Source organism: Rousettus aegyptiacus, unplaced genomic scaffold, assembly GCF_014176215.1.
Source record: "Rousettus aegyptiacus isolate mRouAeg1 unplaced genomic scaffold, mRouAeg1.p scaffold_m13_p_4, whole genome shotgun sequence".
Classification (NCBI taxonomy): domain Eukaryota; kingdom Metazoa; phylum Chordata; class Mammalia; order Chiroptera; family Pteropodidae; genus Rousettus; species Rousettus aegyptiacus.
In genome coordinates this window covers 159416403-159433220 of record NW_023416307.1, presented here as the reverse complement: position 1 = coordinate 159433220, position 16818 = coordinate 159416403, and the positions used below count along the sequence as shown (strand labels likewise).

Genomic DNA, 16818 nt, shown 5'->3' with positions numbered 1-16818 from the left:
CTCATGTCATCTTTTACTTTATCATTACAACTGCTTACAATGTTACAGCCATTGACGACTTCATGCTCATCCAAACCACGAATTTCAGCACAGGTAACAATCTCTGCCTGGTCTGAGACCTTTATCCCTTTGATCTTGGTATCCCAAAGCTTTTTTCTGCATTTGAAATCTCTTCCATTTTCATAGTTCTGTGAAACAGTCCCCTTTCCTTTGATAGGATCATTGAAGGTGGCCCGATTTTCTCCAAAGATGCACTATAAATAAAGCACATTCCCACACACACTCACCGGGGCAGAAGACTCGGGGCTGCTCTGTGTGTGGGGGTCAGGTCAGGAGGAGCCGATGGCTCACATGCCATGACTACACAAGCGTACTCAGATCACTCCAGCTGCTCCATTCCAAATCTTAGCTTTTTTGGGGTTTCATCTTGTCTTACAAAGAAATTTGAGTAACAGAAACGTGTATAACAAGAAATGCAGAGTCTGTTTTTGTTTTTGTGTTTTTCTAAAGCATTCTGATAGTACAGACGCTAAATTTCTGGGCGTCATCTTGCCGAGACTCAGTTCTGTGCACTCCTGAGTTTGTGTAGATCTGTGTCCCCAGGCGTCAGGCGTGGGCGGTTTTGAGTTTGCGAGGCGACTTCTTTCCAGCTAGGTGTGTACGCCAAGGTTCTTGCGCAGAGGGTACTCTGCCCTTGCGATTGGTTTGTGCCGTGTTAATGACTCATGGCTTAAACAGCTCGGTTATTCATGAGTGTGGAAAATTGATATTTGAGAGCATTTTTTTCTGCTCAGTTGGGCTTACTCTTTATTTAGAAAGGATCCAGACGGTAATAACATTTACGAAGGACTACGGAGTGGAATATTCGACGTTTATCTATTCCACACGTTTCTGCCCTTTCCACCTACTCCATAGCAAGCACCCTCTCTGTCCCCCACCAGCCAGCACCCCAGGACCCTCCACCACCCCTCCCGTTCCTTCTGTGTTCAAAGCTTAATACTTTCACGACACTGGCCATGTACTGAATGATTTCGAGGCGTTTCCGTATCCATCCATGCTCCTCGTTCCTCCTCGGCTATTTCCAGCTGCTACTCTAAGGAACAGTAGAAAAGCCTGCTCGTCGCTTCATCCCAGTATCTCAGAGAGACAAGCCAGCTCGGCGTTCCCACACAGCAGCGTGTGACGCTTACGACTCCCGCTCCGCGGCGGGGGGCTGACGGCCCGCACCTTCCTTCTCCAGTTTGCAAGGAGGCGCCCCAGCCGCAGGATGTCGCCCCGCGTCTGCCCCCCGTGTCTGCCCCCCGCGTCCTGGGGCAAAGGCTGTACTGCTTCCCGAAGACACCGTGGAAATCTAGTTACCCAGTAGTTCATTCTGAGCAAGGCTTGTTGACGTTCTCCTAATCCAAAATAGCGTCATCGTCCCGAGCAAGGAGGGCGGATGTGTAGCTGTAGCGAGTTGGCTTTTGGTTTGAAACACAGCATGAAACTAAAAGCAAGCGCTCGGGTTCTAATGCCACTTTCTATGGCTCGTTTTGTTCTGTTTTGTTTTGTTTTGTTTTTGACCTCAAAAATGTAACTCCTACGCAAAGCGTCCATATTTCATATGGAAGGAAGAATGGAAAGTTCATGAAACACGCCTGAATGCGTCCGACATGAAAGCATGCTTCAGTTACAGCTCTAAAGGAGTAATCTAATTGGAGTGTTTATCGCGCACCTATGAATGTTTCTGATTGCAGATGTAATGGTGTCGCATGGACAATTTAATTTCTTTCTTTAAATGTAAACCTGGGGAAATTCATTCCATAGCTTTTCAAAAGGTACAACTGAAGATCAGCTCTGTAGGAGACCGAGTTTAAGGCCAAAAAGGCATTATCTCAAACAATTACTCCATTTTATTTTGATTGTATTGTTTACGTCCTGAAAAAAAACACTGGTGCAGTTTCCACAGGCGTGGTCTCTTCTCTCGTGTGAGCTCAAGCGGTGGCTTTCAGAAAGGCCGAGATGAAACAGCCCGTGTCCGCAGGCGTAGAATTGAAAAGCCGACCTGTAATGCTGCCAACTTCGTATTGACATTTACAGTCCTCAGAGAAACAGGATCATCCAAACATCAGGATTATCGGGGAAAATGAAGGCAGTGAAATAAACACCAGCATCGAGGAAGTCAAGGCAACCGCGGGTCTGAGGGTGGAATATGACAAGTTCTATTAAACGACGACCCCATTCGTTCAAAGAGGCGCCATGGCTCACTATCGATTATCGGTCAATGGACAATTTTAAAAGTGCGCGAAAATTTGAACAAGGGGCGGGCTGATGAGAGGCTGGCGTGCCCCGACTCTGGGCAATGTCACACGGTCCCCTTCAGCATCAGTCGAGCACCAGGCTCCTCCGCCTCGAAGGACCAGCGTTCTGTGGATTGTGCCTGTGCTGCGTGTGACTTAACTCCTCAGCGTTCTAGGCCTTCGCCCACGTTGTTACGCACACGCTGCTGTGTGTAGGGCAGCGCGCGGACCGCCTTCTGTTCCCGGCAGCGTCCGGGGGCCGGAGTCCCCGTGCCTGCATCGATGTTCTGCTGCTGCGTGACAATGCGTCAAAAACTTAGCGGCTTAAAACAGCACGTTTACCGGGCCACAGGCCTGTGGGTCAGTCGCCTGCGCACGGCTCGTCTGGGCTCCTTGATTCAGCGTCTCGTCGAGGTGGCAATCAAGGCACCAGCCGTGCCCGGGCCTTGGTCTGGAGATGCGCAGGGGGCGGGGAGCGCCGTCGGAGAGCTCAGTGCCTCGCGTGGCGTCGTGGGCTGGGGGGCCCGGCCGCCCAGCGTCGGAGAGCTCAGTGCCTCGCGTGGCGTCGTGGGCTGGGGGGCCCGGCCGCCCAGCACAGTTGGCCAGAGGCCGGCCTCAGGTCATTCCCACAGGGCCCCTCGCAGCACGGCTGGCGTCGTTAAATGTGTGAGTTGAGCAGGCAATAGGGGCGCTCACTCGCAAGACGGGAGTTACACTCCTGCGTAACTAGAGCTGGAAGTGACGTCCCCCACCCCGTCTGCTGCCTTCTGTCCAGCAGAGATGAGTCATCGCCGCGGCCCTGCTTGGGCGGGGGACTGCACAGGGCGTGGGACCGCGAGGCAGGGCCCGGGGCCGCCGTGGAGCCCTCTGGCACGGGTCCTCCGTCCTGCGACGGGCAGTTCAACGGCACCACCAGGCGACTCTTACAGCAGCACAGAGGGAGAGAGTCACGTCTCTGAGTCTAGGTCTGACCCGGGGACCTTGGAGCAGAGAGTGGACACTCCGTCGGGGGTGGGGGGTTCCACACCGGTTATGCGCCCTGGCTGGTAACCGAAGTCCTAGCAGCGGCTCGTTGGGAGGAACGTGCTCCGGGGCCAGGACGGATCATGAAAACACCTCCTGTGACTGAGGCTGGGCGTGTGTCTGTGAACAGGCAACCGTTGCTGGCGATGCCGTATTTGAAGGATACAAAAACTTAATGGTAAAATAATAATGAAAACCAAGGCCTGATTTTGGAACGAGTCACAGTACAGGACAGTAAACCAGTTCACTGGAATATGATGCTGGCTCTCTGTACAGACGTCTGAAAGTAAGGAATAGTCACTTCTCTGGTCCAGGGGACGATTAAACAGCTCATGCAGACCGAACGGATCTTGCGCGGCCCAGGAATTGAGCACATGCGTGAACAGCAGTCCCATGAAATGATGTCTCACTTAGTAGGACATCTCCACTCTGGACGTTCGGATTAAGGAACCCCACGGGGTTGTAACATGCCGACGAACACTCAGGACGTGCCGGTCGGTTCGCGGCACTCGGAAGCAGCGCCTTCGCGGGCGACACACGCCGGCCTAGCCGGGGGGCCACGGGGCGGGCAGGCGGCTCGAGGCGGCAGAACACGGCGTGGGAGTCGCTTCGAGCGCCACTGCGCTGAAAACAAGCCAGCAGAGCGTCGTAGGCCCGGAGCAGCACGAGGCCGCCCGCCAGGGACGCTGCAGTGCCACCGAAGCTCCCGGAGTCGCCGTCAGCGCTGGAGCCTCAGGCCCAGCTCGGCCAGTGGCAGGCGGCGTGGCCCGCGCGGGGTCACAGGACGCGGCAGGACCGGCATCGCCCGGGACGCGGGACGTGGACGTCCAGCAGTGTCGCCGGTCCAGCTGGGCCAGCGTGGCCATGGCCGGAGGTTGGAGGTCGGAGGTCGGAGGTCGGAGCGCGGGGCGCCGGCCCGTTCCGTGGCCGTCGGGTGTGTCGTCTGTCTCTCTCCGGGGTCCCGTCTCCTCACGAAAGCCATGGTCCGCTTTAGAAACGCACGGCGTTCTGGTGCAGTGTCTCCTCTTTTACGTGGGGTCCTGGCGAGGGCTCTCTTTGTCCAATCTCGGTTAGTTATAAACGAGGCAACCACATTGTAAACCCAGATTTAAATCGTCATCCGGTCTTCCCACCACGCTCGTTTTGAAAAGCCGCTGTGCAATTAACATTCAGCAAAACACAGTGGTCTTTAACGTTCAGTTCAGTGAGTTTTAATAACTCTGCTCACCATGAAACCGCCCCTTAAATCTAGATACGAGACGTTTCCACCACTCCGGCAAGTTTCTCATGCCTTTTTCTCAATTAAAAAAAAAAAAAAAACGGAATGCCTCAGAAACACACACGGAGCCTCGGGCGGGCTCCACGCGGGTCTCTGCACGTCAGAAGTGTCTCTCCGCTCCGCCGGCACTCCGGTCACCTCCCTGCAGAAATCACCGCAAAGAGGGAAGAACGGTTAGTCCGGAAACACTATGAGACCGTTTGGGACCAGCAGACTCTGAGGGCGCATGCCCCCCAGACCGTTTAAAGGTGGGGATCTCCGTGTCATGAGGCATCTGCGACGGCGCTGGCGTTTTGGCGGGAGAAGGCAGGACACCTCGCGGGGGACGGCACCGCCCACGCCGAGTGTCACGGGGCCGTGGCCACACCCGAGCCTGCCTCTCGCTCTGCGGGGCCGGAGGTCGCGGTTCCTCAGCACGGACTCCATCGGGTCTTCGTGAATGAACTCCCTCCAAGCGAAGTCATAGGACGTTTATATATGTTAGGGGAATAGACCAGTTTACAGTCATTAATACAATACATTAGCACATCGATTTATTGTTGTAATGAGTCGCTTCTCTTTTCATCTATTGGAATACTTACGTCCATTATCTGGGATGGTCTAGTTCGGGTCATCTCGACCATTATTTCATTATTGTCCATTTCCTTCCATGAAGTGGCCCTTTTAGCCCCCCGCCCATAAAATGTTAATACCATATGCGAACTATAGATCTGTTTAAATAAAACATGTATTTCTGTGCTTTGTACATAAAAGGCACTTTCTTCCACCACCCTCTTTCGCGTCCTGGAACCCGTTTGCACCTCCCTGGGGGTGACGGTGACCCCGGGCGAGTGGGCCCTCTTCCCGTCTCCCCGCTCCCCGCGGTGTGGATCACGGTGTCAGCCGCGCTGCTGTCTGGGCCCTCGCTCTCCCCCGGGAGACGGGCCTCTGGGGACCTGTCCCCAGAGACGGTGATTTGGGTGGTCTCTCCCAGGGGGCCAGTCCCAAACTCATGCCCCAGCCCCCCCGTCCTGGCTCACGCTGAGCCCCTGTTCCCCTGTCTCAAGCACCCCAGGGCCAGGTGCCAGGCGGCCGGAGGTGGCCTGCACCCTGCGGTCACTGGAGTAGCCCACACTCGTCCCTCCGTGCCTGCCTATGCCCGCAGAGACCGCCGGACGGGCCCTGGCCTACGCTTCCCTCCGCTCCCTGACCCCCACTGACCTGTGTTTCCCCGTGTGGCCCTGTGTGACATGGCATGTCCGCTCCCCTGGGGAACTCACAAACTGTCTTGCGGCGGCAGCCGGCTCCTAAGTCTGCCGTCCTCACTAAGCCCGAAGGGAGATAAAGTCCGCGTTCTAAAACAGCTCGGCCTCAGGAAGTCGGTTGGCCAGCACGGACTAGGACTCGCCTGGAGAGGTTTGCCGGAGGCGAGGCGAGGCCCTGCGCAGGGTCCTCGTCCCTCCAAGGTGCCGTCCTCGGAGATCCCCGTGCTGGTGGGGAGGACCGCACAGGGCTCGGTGCGGGGCCTTCACAGTCACACCATCTGGGCTTCGTTTCGCAGCGCTGGGACAGGCACGTGCGTAGTTTTCAGAAACAGCAGGTGGAGGTGCAGGAGGAGCGGCCGCCCAGTCTCAGCGCGGCGCCCCCCGCTGGCCCCCCGCCCTCCCCCGCCCCCCGCCCCGGCCCCCCGCCCCCCCATGTTCCTTTCCCCTTCGGTGGTGATTTGGGGGGTGTTGGGGGCTGAGGCTCGTGCGCGGCGAGGAAGCAGCCCTGTGACGCTGTCCGACGGGGGCCAACGCCCGCCTGAAGAGGTCCCCCCCTTTCAGCATCCCATGCTCCTGTCAGCAAAGGCGCTTGTTGCTTGTGGATTATCGGTGTTTGTGAAAGGTGTGTAAAGCAATCGGCCTCGCTCATCCTTCCTCCAGAAGAAACATGAAAGATTATAAAACCGGCCGACATACGATGGCCGGCTTCATGACTTCAGGCGGGTCTCTGCTTAGCGCTGGAACCAGCATTTAAAATTAACGTGGACGTCTGTATTTCCAATGATGAAGGTCTGAATAGAGTTTTGGTTTCACTGCTTTGTCTAGGAAAAAAAACCCACGTGGTTTTAATTCAGCCCTTCGAGGAGCTACAGCCAGCCCACGTGTGGCACGTGCTGGGCCACCTGCACCGCCTCCAGGGCAGAAGGGGCAGCAGGGTCATGGCATCAGGAGTCGACAGAGACCCTTGGTCCCCTGGGTCGAATGAAGAAAAACAAGGTTTGCCCTAAATCTGCCTCCTCCTTCCCTGGGGAGTGTATCACAGGGGGCTCACTCATTCGGGTGGCCACAGGAGCTGCTGATGTCCTCGTGGGAGTCTGTCCCCGAGCCCCGTCTCCGGTCAGCCCTTTCCTCTGCACGAATTCTTTGCATTCTCCAATGCCTCCTCGAGCCTCCTAGCTCAGGGCACTTGCGTTCACCACCCTCCCCCCTTTCTGAACGATCCCTCCGTCCCTCACTCCTGCTTCGTCGGGTGGTCAGACCACGGCTTCCACTGCTGACCTGACTGGCTTCAGACTCTGCCTCGTGTCACAGGGGAGAGGATTTGCATTCTCCTCACAGAGCCATGCTAGGAATTAAATAAGGTAATATCGGCTGTCAGTACATGTAACAGTTGTTAAATTGCCAAAAATGTCATCATCGCCATCATCTTACAAATCCCAGCTGGGATAAAATTTGCACTGAAAAGCATTTCCTGACCTTACGAGATCAAATTGGATGAAAATTAACAGTAATTATTGGAACACCGCAAATGTTAATTCTCTTAGATCTATTCATTCTAATTCTAGAAAATTGTGCTAAGGAAATAATCATAAATATAAGAAAGGCATTTAGTATTGCCTTATGTATAACAGAAAATCAAACTATGGAACAAGTAAATATTTTCATTTAGATATATTCGTCACATGATGAATTATGAAATTTTCAAAATTTACAGTTTTATTGAAAATGAAATTTTACAAGTGGCAATTAACAGCAGAAAAAAATGCTTATGTAATATATTTAATTGAATAAAAGCAGAATTTAAATGTTAAAAACAAAAAAAATCCTGGATTATAGATATCAGTATCCTAATAGTAATTATTTTGTGGTTGCAAAATAGGGTATTTTTTTCTCTTTATACTTACGAGTCTTGAAAATATTGCGTAACAAGCATCTATTACTTTTATAAAGGTAGAAAATACTAATTTTAAACTTAAAAAAAAATGCCAGTTGAGTAAAGGAGACTGTTTCCTAACGGCCAGGCTGGTCCAAGCCAATGAGATGTGTTGCAGGATGTCTGACTGTCCCCGTGGTAGGAACACAGACACAGGCTGGTGACCAGCATGAGGAGAGCCAGCTGGTGCCAGCTCACGCTGTGAACCATGGACGGGGCCAGCACCGTGTACAGAGTCACGGAAACTGCTCACGTTCAAACGCCGACGCGAGAAGCTCAGGACCCCAAATCAGAGCTGGCTGAACCTCGAAAGCATAAACGGAACATGTGAAAGCCTTCTCTCACGCAGGGATTGGCCAGTTTCCCGCTCATACAAGGAGAAAAGATCTTTTGCTGATTCTGAGTCTGGAAGAAATTGAACTCATGTCTGTCGTCTTGGTGAACTGCTCTCCTTGAATCTTTATCCTGGGAAGAAGACAATATGGCGTAATCAGGGGATGCTATTTCATTTTCTTATTTCATGCTTGAGTTGGGTCTCATGTAACCACGGGGTTGGCGAAGTTCCACCTGACGTAGAAAGGAATAGAACGCTCGCTCGTCCACCCCGAGACGCATCCTCGATACAAAGGATCACACTGGCGAATGCGGCGAATGCGAGGGATGTTCTTGCCCACCAGCAATTTTAATTCATAGGAAACTTTCATTGTGAAAAATTGGGGGCTGAATATGTCTATTTCTAAATAAAAAAAAAGTTGTAAACCAAAATGAGAAAAACGGCAGCAAACGTGTTTCACAGTTACGAGCAGATAGAGGCAAAACGAAAACAAAACAAAGATACCTCCCCCCAGTCTGGGAAGAAAGGGCCGAGGCAGAGCAGGAAATTACAAACGCCGGCCCGCGCTCGGCGGGAGGCAGGACCCCGTGGACAGGGCTGAGGAATGAGGTGAGCGGCAGCCGGGGAGAGACGAGCTGATAAAACTTAATCGGGCCAGCTTCACGAAGGGCAGATCGTTCCTGACAAATTCGGCGACGTTTTTTGCATGGCGGAGAGGGCCGGATGAGGACGTGGCTGGACCGAGAGAGAGGACTCGGCCCGGGAAGGGTGTGTGGGGGGGACGAGGCGCGGCCTTCACTTCCCAAAGGAGGCCACTCGGGGGGCGTTTAACCCCACGGCCGCTGATTTCATTAGGATATCCGCGTCGGCAGGAAGCAGGCCATGCGGCCCACGCTTAGCTGTGATGCTATTACCACAATTGGGTCTGGCATCATCAGGTAATCGGACACGACCGAGTTTGCCAGCCGCTGACTTTTAGAGTGCTTTTCTCTTATCGTTTGTCCTTCCAGTGTGTGCTGGGCAGACACGGGAAATCGGCGCCACCTCCGGCAGCCACGGCCCGACCCCAGAGAGCAGCCGGTGTGGCCGCTGCACCATCTCGACCGCGAGGCCGGCGTCCGCGGGGAGCCTAACGTCACTCTGCGCTGTTTGGGAAAGCGCTTTCAAGTGCCTGTGTGCTTGACAGCAGGCTGTTAGTTTTCCGAAGTCCACGTTGAAATGCTCTAAATCGGGGCAGTAATAGGGCCACAGACCCGGAAGAGAGACAACCGTGGTTTACCGCTCAACTGGCCCGTCCACGGCAGCCCCCGAATGGGCTCGTCTTTCTCATCCTCAAAATATAAATCGAAGCCAAAGCACCCACGCCGACGGCTTCCCTGTGCCCTGCTGCTGCTTCTGACCTTGTTCTCCCTCTTTGCCGCGCGCCCTTTTCTAGAACGCTCTGTGTGCCACGCCGTAGTTTTCTTTGGGTCTTCGGTTTACCTTGAGCTCGACCTTTATGTCCCAGTCCATCTCGACTTTGGCAAAGATTTCTGCCGAGGCAGGAAGAAGCGGCTTCCCGGCCACCAGCACCAGCCCCTTGCCATTTCCGCTTTTCCTCATTGCTCTCCAGCACGCGTCGATCGTGGCTACGTCCCCTGCCCAACAGCTCCCCCTTCTTGGCCTCCCACGTGGCGGGGGTGGTGGCAGAATGAAGTCCTCACCCGGGAGCCTGTGACTGTGTCATGGCGCAGGACAAAGGGGACGTGAGGTGGCCGATTGGATTAAGGTCGCCGACCGGCCGCCCTTAAGAGAGAGACAAGCCGAGGTGACCCGGGCGGCCCCGTGCAGTCACGGACGTCCTTGCAGGCGGAAGGGGGGCTCGGAGCAGACGGCAGAGCGCCTTGACGTGCGACGAGCTCGCTGCATTACTGCTGGCTTTGAACACGGAGAGGGGCGTCTCGCGCCAAGGAATGGGGGGACGGCCGCCAGGAGCTGGAGAAGGCAAGGGCAGGACGCCCGCCCTGGACTCCCCGGGAGGGGACAGGCTCGCCCAGCACCTCTACTTCCATGCAGTTACGACACTAAGTCGGAGGCGATTAGTTATCGTAACAACGGGAAACGAGGACAAGGATCCTGATATTTCAATCTACATAGCTCTTCCTCGGAATTTTTGAGCTATTTTCTCTCTTTCGCCAGGTCCATGGATGTTTGAGGATCCTGCTCTTCTAGCTCTGCTTCTCTTTCATGCCACCCCATGGCGCTGCTCCCCACAGCGCTGGCCCCCAGCCCACGCCTGCCGGCAGCCAGCCCCCGGCTCTGCACCTGCGAGTCCCTCTGGCGACTCCGGCTTGACGTGTTTTGATGGTGTTTTTAAAATAACAAAATCGTGACTCGCAAACAAATATAAATGAACCCATCCAAAAGACTTTGTTTAACAAATGAATTAATGTGGGATTCAGTCAAATATCTCAATTTGTTTAAAGTGGAGTTCAAAGAACCACACATGCATAGTCAATAAGGAATGGTAAAATCACTTTATAAACCCATGCAAAACGAGTTTGTCGTGAGCAAATTGCGTGGCATGCGAATTATATCTCAAGAAAGCCGTTAGGAAAAAAAACAAAAAAAAAAACCCCAAAACTTGGTTTATCTACAAAGAAACAAAGGAAAACCCAATTGCATTTCACTGGATACAACTCATTTACATTTCAGTGGTTAAGAATCATTCGCATTCTTAACAGTTTTCTTTTCCTTACATAGTAGTAAAACAGATAAAAACGGCTGAAAGGCAGAGTCGACCCAGAAACGCGCACCCCAGAGGGCGCCCAGCAATCTTCTGACGTCCGTTTGGAAATCTCTCCCACACGCGGCGGCGGGTCCCACCGCCTGAGTCTGCGAGGACCACGTTTCGCTTCACCGTCTCTTCTCGGGCGTCCCAGACACCTGCCGCCTGTCTCGGCTGCCGCTGTGCCTTCCTCCCTCGCGAGAGTGAGGGAGGAGTTGGAGGGGACCTCTGCGAGCATCCGACCCCACGTGCTTGTCCCCTCGGCTCGGCCTTCCCTCCCGAGACGGGGGATGAGTCGCCACACAGTGGACGAGCCTCAGGCGCCCGTAGCGCGGGGCCCGCGGGGGGCCCCCCGGGCTGTGCACCTGCTTTTCCCGAGCCTGGGACACGTCCTGCCACGCGCGGGCTGCCTGCTCCCTCTGGCGCCCGCTTCGACGTCCGCGGTGGGGGGCAGACAGAGAGCGACAGAGTCGGGCAGAGGCAGAAGGAGGAACTTCGCAGACCTGCAGCGGGGCGGACATCCTGAGCCGGCTGCGGCAGCGGGACTGGCTGGTGTGGAGGGGTCGGACAGCGGGCGGGGGGTGGGGAGAGGCTGGGCAGAGCTGCGGGGCTGCGCTGTGGTGGCCGTGGGGCCCCAGACCCGCCATGGGCACCAGCTCTGGACGCGGCGCATGAGACCCAGAGCACAGTACAGAGCTGCTGCGGGCCTCAGTGGCCTGGGTCGCGGGTCAGCAGGGCCCTGGGCGACAGGGTGCTGGGGGCCGCTGGTCACATCGGCAGGACGAGGTCGCTGTCCGAGGTCGCTGTCCAAGGTCCCGAAGCTCGAGACAAGCCTTCTCCGTTTTCCGGCCCCTGTAGCCGAAGCCACCGGCCTGTGTGGCTAGTGCCCAAGAGGCCCCCGGGGCAGGTCTCACAGGAAACGGGGACCAGGGTCAAGCTTGGCCGCAGGTCTCGGGGATCCCTTCTCCCACAGTTCTGCTGCCTGTCTGCCTGCCTGTCCATCTGCCCGTCCGTCCATCCATCCATCTGTCCCGCTCTCTGTCTTTGAGGACGACCCGCCAACCCTCCTGAGGCCGGCGCTGCGATGCCCCGGCGACCTCCACCGCATGCGGGCGACCGTCGCAGGCCGGCGGCTCTCGCTGGCGGCCCCACTCCCGGGAGGGACACGGCACCGCGATGCAGTCGGCCAAGGCCGGGGGGCAGGGCGGGCAAACCCAACGGGTGTGAGGCGCTCGGGGTGCTGAGCCCGGCTCCCCACGGTGCCACCACAGGGCCTGCAAGGGCGGCCGCAAGCCTTAGACGCTGGGAGCTCCCATCCAATGGTGGCGTCAGGTCAGGGTTTAACATTTATTTTGATTCCATCCAAGATGAAAGGGGGGGAATGGGGCAACACCCCCCCCCGCCCCGTGTACTCTGAATAACATGGTACGGTTTTCTCTCTTCCTTTAGAAATCGTTATTTTTCAGGGTTCATCTCTTGCAGAGTCCGTGCTTTACTGCCGAGTAAACCATTGTTAGTTGAGTAACGCGATAATCACGGGCGTTCGTTTTATAGTAGTAAATGTTTTATGTTTTCAACATAATTATTCAATTTCTTATCATTATAGTAGGTCAAAACACCAACGTTTCAGCTAGCCTCTGCTGCGCTCTTCAAGTGAAAGCACGTGAGAAGGCATTTCGATTTCTCGTTTTGACTTCCTGTGGTATGTTTCCGGCCGTTGGCCCACGGAATCCCACATTCCTGCTTCTGACAGGGCACATGAGCGACAAAAGTCCACTGCTACGGAGTCACGTCCTCGCGGCATGAAAAAACCTGACAGTTTACCAAAAGAGAGCAATTAATTGACACACTAGAGTTTTGACTGCTATGACATTTTAATCTCTAAAATTTTGGTAACAATTAATATCCATGAATAAATAAGATACCAACTGATGGTCTTTCACCACACCGAGCTTTTGTGCCTTCCGAAACGAACCAGTTTGGAAGAAAATGCCTGATTCTGTGTCTAAAATTCATCTAGAAAATTGGATTGGAAATGAGTGTCACAAAAGGTGTCCCAGGGATTTCATCTGGTAATTAGTGCCCAGAAGGTACCGTGAAAGCCACGAATCACTCCCCCAGACAGAAGACGTTATTAACTCAAGTTACATTCCAAATTCAGATTACATGAAGTTTGAACAGCACTTTTCTTTGAGTGAAGGTAAAGGAAAGTAAATAAATTAGCATAGTTTTGTGTTATTTTGGGCATCGCGCTACGCTCTGTACTCGATATATTATTTCAGCCAGGTTTTCTTTTGTGGGGAGGAGTGTGATTTTAAAGTTACAGAGATCTTCAAAAAAGAATAGAAAAGCCATACTCAGCATCAAAAATTAGATTACCATCTCAACATATCTGTTGCCGGTCTCTTTCCTTAAAAACATGCTTTTCTTTAACATAACGCATGTTAATTTTAAACATTCAAACTATGAAAAGTTCTACAAAGAAAATGAAAAACCTTATTCAAATAAAACCCCCTTCTAAAATAAAAATTATTATAACTTGGTAAAATGCAGCCAGCCATCTTTCCATGCGTACAAATTCAGAAAAGGTAGCGTAATGGGCAGATAAATACACACAAAGAGAAAAAAATTTCATAAAAATGGGATAATACCATAGACGCCACTTTTAACATCATGACTAAATTTTATTTTAGTTTAACAAAAGTAAAAATATAATAAAAATGAAAAAAAATTATGAATTTGTAATAAATGATTTGAGATAACAAATTATATTTTTATTCTCACTGAATACTAGTGAGGAACCAGAGTGTTTATACTTTTAAAAATTATGTTTATATATAAAAAGCATATGCTATATATATGCTATTGACTTTTTGCTATGAAAGAAATGAGATTAGCACAGTTTTGTAACTATATTCTCTCAGATACACCCCATTTTTCTATTGGCATGGTTCTTCTTGCATCACCTCAGTTTATTATGCATTCATATTTGGTTCTTCATCTAAAACTAACACGGTTCTTAAGTGTTAGCTTTATATTTAACTGTAGTCACTTGCATCCTATTCCTTCGTAGTTCTCGAGGTCTTCAGATCTTCGTTGGAGGGATTTCTTTCAGTTTCTTTGAGAACTGTCATTTGCATTTCAGCCGCTGAGGGTTTTGCTTCCCTTTGTCATGTTAAAGAATGTTGGGGGTGCCATAGTGTCTGAAAGTTGCCTTGGTGGGTGACAATAGCCATGTCGCCGTTTTACTCGGAACACTGTGGACTCGTCCTCACTGTCTTCCGGCGTCGGCCGCTGCTGCTGTCAGATCCGAGGCGGATCCGATGTCCCCCCCACGTGTGAGGCGGCTCACTGCCTCAGCCCGGGCTCCCGCTGCGCCTTTGGCTCCAGCGGCCAGTCGGTGGCCGCTACCTGGGCCCTGTGCCACCATCCTGGCTGTGTGGCGTGTTCTTGCATTTACGGGGACTCTGCCACATAAGCTCGGTTCTCCACCTCAGCGACATCGGGGATCATTACATGGGATCATCTGCATCTGTCTTTTTACCTATCGCCTCTTCTTCAAACGCTTTATTACCTGTGCTTTCTCAACTGCATTAATTATACTTATCTCAAGTTTTCCGTGTATGTCGGTAGTTTGACTTTCTGTAGCTGTCTGCTTTATTTCTTGCTGATTCTAATTGATTATTCATCTTTTAAAGATGATATTTTTGTTGCAGTTTGTATCTTTAAGTTTGCAACCTCCTAATTAATCTGATTATATTGCTTTTTTTCATCTCAATATTAAATTATATATTTAAGGAAAAAAAAATCAAGTTCTTATTCCACAGCATGAAACACCTTTGAGAAAGTGTCTAGGACTCTGAATTATATTTTCTTCTAGAATGAATATTTTTCACATTTATTGTGGTAGTATATCTGCATAGTTGCTGTTACATTTTTTATTTTGCTTACGCTGGAGGAAGTGTGTAGAAACAATTTGTTTATTCCTTTACACAGAAGGACGTTTTGTAACTTGTCGCATTGGAGGCCTGTTTGTTTTCCCCTCTGGGGTCCAGGCGGGAGGTTGGGCAGGGCAGGAGGAGCCCCGTTTGATGGCTGGGGGGGGGTGGGGTGGAGGGAGGTGCAGCCTTCCTCACAGAGCCTGGCGGCTACTCTCGGATTTAGGGTTACGTTTTTATTGGAAGGGGGTGTCCAGCGTGCGGAGTAGATCCTAAGGGGTGGGGTAAAGTTCTCTGCTTTGAAGTCTGGCCGTGCACAGTCAGCGTGAAAGATGGAGCCCCCCCAAGAGGGAGACCCTTACAGCGCAGGGCCTGAGGGGGCCAGGGCGGGGGACCTGGTGAGTGGTGACCGGGCAGGCGTGCGCTGGGAGCAGGCGTCGGGACCAGTGGGGGTGAGGAGGCTCTTCATGCAGGCAGAGGCTGGCGGTGGTGGTTGGAGCCTGGTTACATTTGGGAGGATGGAGCAAAGGCACAATATAGAGAGGACAATGGAAACTGGGGTGCAGCAGTCTGAACAGGGAGCTACAGATGTAGACAGAGGAAAAGTAGAGAAAACCTACTGTGGGTCGCTGTGAGAGAAAGATAAAGAGAGGCATGCAGTGTGAGGGCGTGTGCGTGTGGACGGGGACTTATATACGCCCTGCACACACGGGCACACGCTTATGCATGTGCATGAACACAAACACGCGAACACACATGCACACGTGCACACACATGCACACGCATGAACACACGTGCAACACGGCACATGCACATGAACACACATGCACACACATGCACATGCACGCACACACAACACTACACATGCACATGAACGCACACATGCGCACACATGCATGCATACACATGAACACACATGTACACGCATGCGTGCACACACACGGAGCCTCAGGGCAAGGACGCACACCGAGCGCCCAGACCGCGGCCTCTAAGCGCCGCCCCCAGGGTCGGGACGGGGTTTCTCAGGCCAATCGCCGGGTCCTGCGGCCAAGGCCGGGGAAGGACGTGTGACCCCGGAGCGCTTTCTCGGACTGTGACGTGAGGGCGAGTTCGGAGAACGGGGGCACAAGTCCTATGTACAAAGGAGCCAGCTTCAGGGGTCCCGCTGGTCACAGCAGGGTGCGGGGCACCCCCGGGCTCGCACCAGCCGAGTCGGTCGGGCTGCCGGGGACCCGGGAATAACGTGGTAAAGGTTCTGTGACTGGGCATCGTCGCAAAGCCCCCAACCACGAAACACCGATTATAAAGAGAAAGGGGGAGCTTTGCTTCGGGGCGGTCTGGCCGGCTGCGCCTCGTACCACCGGAGCGGACTCAGCGGTAAAGGGCAGAGGGGAGTCCCGCGCCCCCGAGTCCGCGCATGGCACCCCTGCGCCCCCGCGTCCTGGCGCGGCGAGGGGCCAGGCACGGCGCCGACCCGGGGAGGGCGGGTTGGGGGCGCACAGCCAAGCGGCCGCGCCCCGCTGGCAGGCGGGGTGCTCTTCCCGCGACACGCACACGTGGCTGCGTGTGCTTTTTGAGGAGACGCGCGTCACTGGTGGCGGCGGTGTCCTGAAGGGCTGGGGACCCGTTTGCTCCCCGGCCGCTCGGCGTCAGGGGTGCTGAGGGCCCAGACGAGCCCGAACGGAGCGAAACGACCCAGCGGTGCCCCGTGACCTTCGCCGTGTCAAGGTCGGGGCAGCAGGAAGGCCTGGGCGTGCGCTGCGCATTGCGGGGACCGCAGGGGCGCGACAGCCCGCGGGGTCCGGGCCCCAGCCGCCCCCCGCCCCCCCCAGGGCTCCGCTGGGCGCGGCCGGGACGCGCGGGCCACACGCTGCTCCTGCCGCGGTGGCGACGTCGCCGGGGCCGGCGCGAGAGCAGCGTCCGTGGGAGCCCGAAGCCCGCGTGCTGGGGGCGGCGAGGCCCCCCCCCCCCCCCCCCGGCCAGCGCCCCCCGACCGGCTGCGCCTCGCTCCCTCGCGCCTT

General features: G+C 54.0%; 1 protein-coding gene across 1 annotated transcript in view; it reads left to right on the top strand.

Moving 5' to 3' along the window:
- The window catches only part of CNTN6 (contactin 6), a 177028-nt gene that overhangs the window by 49937 nt on the left and 110273 nt on the right, over positions 1-16818 (top strand). The gene's annotated exons all lie outside the window — the stretch shown is intronic.